The sequence below is a fragment of the Galeopterus variegatus genome, unplaced genomic scaffold (assembly GCF_000696425.1).
Source record: "Galeopterus variegatus unplaced genomic scaffold, G_variegatus-3.0.2 Scaffold7541, whole genome shotgun sequence".
In the NCBI taxonomy this organism is placed as follows: Eukaryota; Metazoa; Chordata; class Mammalia; order Dermoptera; family Cynocephalidae; genus Galeopterus; species Galeopterus variegatus.
Window position 1 is genome coordinate 60,254 of NW_007733652.1, and position 4,751 is coordinate 65,004.

Genomic DNA, 4,751 nt, shown 5'->3' on the forward strand with positions numbered 1-4,751 from the left:
GGGGGCGGTGCCCGGGGCGGGGCGTGCACGTCCTGCGGGCTCGGGGCAGTGCGGGGGCGGAGCGGGTGCATCTCCACATGGGGCCCTCCGGATTTTGCTGGAAGCCTCTGAGTTGGGCCGGTAAAGTTTCTGATTCTGACTGCCCCGAGTGGCCATGTTACCTTGCCTCAGTTTCCTCATCTGTAAACAGGGAGCAGTAACAACTCCGCAGGTTGTTGAGATGGTGCCGCAGGAAAAGGCGAAGGTCTCCGAGCTTCCGCCACCTGCTCCTCCTGACTCTCCTCTGCCCTCCTCCTCCGTGGCGTATGGGGCTTTATTCGCTGACATATAGGAGGTCTCTGCTGTGCAGAAAGCGAGAAAGACGATAGAGCCATGGGTAGGGGCGCGACTCCATCGTTGCAGTAAAATTATAGAACATTTATAGAGAACAAGTTTTTAATATATATTGTGTCATAAATAAAAATAAAGGCGCTCTATATTTAAAATCTGGAAAGGTCTGCACCATAATGTTGGAGACTGGTTGTCTTGCTGTGGGATATGGAAACTTTTTTTCTTGCCAGGATATATTGTCTAAGTATTTTATGGTGAGCACCGGTTATTTGTGAGTTAAGGATCAGGCCCGTCAGAGGGAAGGAGACTCTCTCAGCAAAGGTTGGGAGCGTTCTGGTTATAACCACTTGGAGGCAATTAAGAGACATCTATTTGAGGTCGAAGAGCACATGGCATTTGGCACGGCTTCTGTTTATAGGAGAGGCTCCCACTTGTGGGTGTCAGAGACGGGAGTAAGTAGATTGGCCTACTGGGGTCTCCCTAAGGAGGAGCTTAGTCCTCACTTCTGTGACCTGCATGTCAGTTTCCTCCGTGGTCCGATACAACCCGTTTTCATGTAGTCTCCTGGGCCACCACGGCCAATCCTGAGTCCTTTCGTTTGGCTCACTCAGCCAGCTTGAGAAGACTTTGCTTGATCTCACCACAGACTCACTCCATCGATCTCCTTCCAGCCTAACTCAAGACACACCTCCTCCAGGAAGTCTTCCCTGAATTACTGCTGGCTCCGGGCCATGTCCTCCAGCACCACTGATGGAGCCAGTTTGCAGGTCTGGGCTGTTAGGGGCAGCGTGAGTGTGTGTGTGTGTGAGAGTGACCTGGTGTGTACACGTGAACGTGAGTAACCGTGTGTGTGAGTGAATAGTGCGAGCGTGAGTTAGTTGGTGTGTTAGCGTGAGTCTGCAGGAGACTGTGTGACTGCGAGCGTGTGTGAGGCGTGCTGTGAGTATGTGTGCACACTTTGTCTCCTGGGGCGTCCGAGGGTACGTGAACACTTTCCCACAGCCTGGAGCGGGTTCTGTTCACAGCAGTCGCCCAACGGGGGTGTCTGACTCAGTAGAAATGAAAGAAGGTGGCCAGGCAGGACCATCCCTGAGGGTTTGGCGTGGGAGCCCGGCCAGCCTGGGCACGTCCTCACTCCCTCGCTGGGTGACTGGGAGGATCATTCATTCTCAAGCCAACATTCTCATGGGTGAGATGGGTGAGGCAACGCAGCTCCTTCCTGGTCAGCATCTAGTGAAGGTTCACGAAGAGAATGTGCAGGCAGCTCCACCCGAAGCCTGGAACACAGCACCTGCTAACAGTGTTCACCATGGCTCCGGGAGGGCTGCGGCCCAAAGGTAGATACCCATGCTCCCGCCACCATGCGTGGCAGTGATGCAGGCCGTGAGTGTGCTGTGCTGCACTTGCCACATCCCTGCGCGATCGGTGCCTGTGGAAATAATGCCCGCTTCCAGCCAGCTGTTTGGGTCTTACATAAGACATGGGGGCAGGGTGCCCCAGCACTCTCTTGGGGCATAATGAGCTGCTGACATATTTTAAGTATTTTCTTCACTCCTTCCTCTGGCCAGCCTCCAGGGCGCCCCTGCCACCAGTGTCCTGGTCTGGTGTAGACTCGGCCACCAGGTGGCCTGGATTCCAGCCCCACCCCCATTCGTGCTGGGTGTGCTGGTCAGGAACATGGGCAGTAGGCTGAGTCCCAACTGACCTCCTGCACCTGGAAGCTGTTTGGGGGGGGCGTGCGGGACGTGATCTGGCTGGTGCCAACGTCCGTGGGCATTTCCACCATTTCACCAGAGGCACAGAGACAGGGCTCTCATTCACGTCCACCACATCCACCATTCTGTGGCTGTGGAGGTGGGGAGAGCCGCCACGCAGGGCACTGCGTTCACCACCATCATGTAAAGGGTGTCCTGCTGTGTGGTCTAAAAATCTGAGTCCCAAGAGGGACAGTGGGTGCACTCTGTGTCCTTCATGTAGGGTCTTCCGTTGCTAGCCTGCAAAGAAGCTCAGGCCCCAGCTGCAACCTTCCCTCAAGACAGGCAGGGGTCACACTTCTCACGCTCGCTGTCCAGCCCTGACCACCATCAGCGACAGCTGCAGGCAAGGTGTGAGCCAGGACCACCTGCTGAGCCCTTCCCAAATGCCTGGCCCACAGCGGTGTTGTGTGGGATGATTTGTTAAGTGGTAATAGCTGCCTGGGACAAGGGGCAGCAGTGAGAAGACAGAAAACTCCCATTTCTGGGTTTCTAGGCAGTTCTCATCTGAAAGAACCAAACCGTGGTGGAGACTTTGCATTGTCATGCGTCTCCAGTTTTGCCCTGAGCGAGGACTTCCCAATAGCCATGTGTGCCTGACCACAAATCCCAGAATTCCTTGTGGCCACAGGTGCTGAGTCCAGACTGGAGGACAGGAGCAGTGGGAGCCACAGTGACAAGTGTAAGGATACCGTGGGCACTCAAGCGGAGGGCGAGGGGGGAAAGCATTCCCTAGCAATATGGCACCCTTCCAGGTTCTTCTCCACAGTAAAAGCCCGCTGGTGCCAAAACCTCAACCAGTCACAGGTCAGGGCTCACTTCCTGCCCAGCCCCATCCAATCAGCTACCGCCCGTCCACCCCCTATCCAAACCCAGAACGCAGCTCCCTATAAATATACGCGCAGTCCTTGAATAAAGTGGAACTTCTCTGGCGAACTGTCAGCTCGGGTCCTGTCATCTTGTCAGCTCGGGTCCGTGCGCCCTTTCATTGGTGCCGAAACCCAGGAGGAGTTCACCCTGTGGCAGGGGACTCCTTCCTCGGACTTCCTCAGACCCCTCTGTGACCCCCCCGGGACTGACGGTCTGCCCTCGTCTATTTTCTCTGGCTCTGACTTCCTTCACCCACCACCGGCTCATCTGTTAGGTAAGCCCCCTTTTCCTTTTGTCAGGCTTGTAGATTATTTAAACCTTCAGCCTAATCACATTCCCCCGGCCCTGGCATTGACACGTTCCCGGCCCCGGAGGCTGAACCTCCCATTCCTCTCTCTCTCTTTCTCTCACTCCTTTTAACCTTCCTCCTACCTGGTCCAGGACCCCTGCTGTCTGTCAAAACCCTAGCGTGCTAGGTCCCTCCGGCTCCAGGCAGTTGCCTCCAGGAAGCAAGGGTCTAGGTGACGACCTACACCTCCTTCCTTCCTGGGTTCATCCTTGAACCCATCTCCTGGGAACTGCACGACTCATTGGGGACGCCCTTTGAGTTCCGTCATTCTCATCCAGCCAGAAGGCTCATTCTAATCCTCCTTTTAAACCTTCTCTCTCTCTCTCTAATCCTCTTCAGAATGGGAGCTTCTGCCTCCTCCCTCCGGGGTGATTCACCCTTACAGTGTCTCTTAAACAACCTCACCACCCTATCCCTCAAGCCTGACATTAAGCCCTAACTCCTCACCAAATTTTACACACAAGATTGGCCTTATTATCCCCTAGATAACCAAAATAAGTTGCCCCCTGAGGGCACACTCGATCCCGACATTCTCCGGGACCTTTTTAACTACTGCCAGCACCTGAGAAAGTGGAAAGAGATTCCATACGTGGAGGCTTTCCGCCTGCTTGCCCAAAATCCCTCTCTCTGTCTCACCTGCTCTCCTTCCCAGGTTCTCCTTGCTTCCAAACCCCCTTCATCCTCACTGCCTCTACTACCCCCTACTTCTGATAATTTTGACCCTGCAGATGAAACCCCCCCATTCAGGTCTCCTTCTCCTGTAACTCCCTCTGCTCCCCAACCCCCTCAGTTAACTCCGCTCCATCCACCTCCTGTGCCCGGCTGGCCAGCCAGTAAACAGCCCTGGTCTCCAGGGCAACCGCTGCGGGGTGAGGGGCCACCTAGTCAGCCTGTTCTCCTGCCTGCTCCCGGCTCCTCCCGCCCCGTCTCCCTCCATTCCTCCTCTCCTTCTGGCCCGGTGCCCCGCCTCACACACCCCACACCCAGATGCTCTCTCCACCCATCCAGGGTGGGGGGAATGTGTCGTGGGGCGGCAGCGGCGGTGGTGGGCCGTTTGGAGTGGCGCTGCCAGTGCCCCGAGCCTCGTGGCATTGGAGGTGGGCGGGGTTGGACACGCTGCATTTGCGTGCGGCGCTCCCCTCGCCCGCTGCCTCCCGCTCCCAGCGGGGCCCTGCCCCTGCCGCCGGCTCATGCTCCGTCCCGTGGCCCCAGCTTCTCCCTCCTGCCTCCTCCTCCCTTGTTTCTTCTAGCCCCACTGTGCCGCTATCTTGTTCCCTGCTGACTCCCATTTCACCTGCCCTGGCGCCTTCCTTTAGCCCCCCTGTAACTCGTTCCCGAGGACTCCCCCCCTCCTCCACTGTGGCTCCTCTCTGTGAGGTGGCTGGAGCTGAGGGAGTTGTTAGGGTACACGTTCCCTTTTCTTTTTTTTTTTTTTTTTTTCCTTTTTT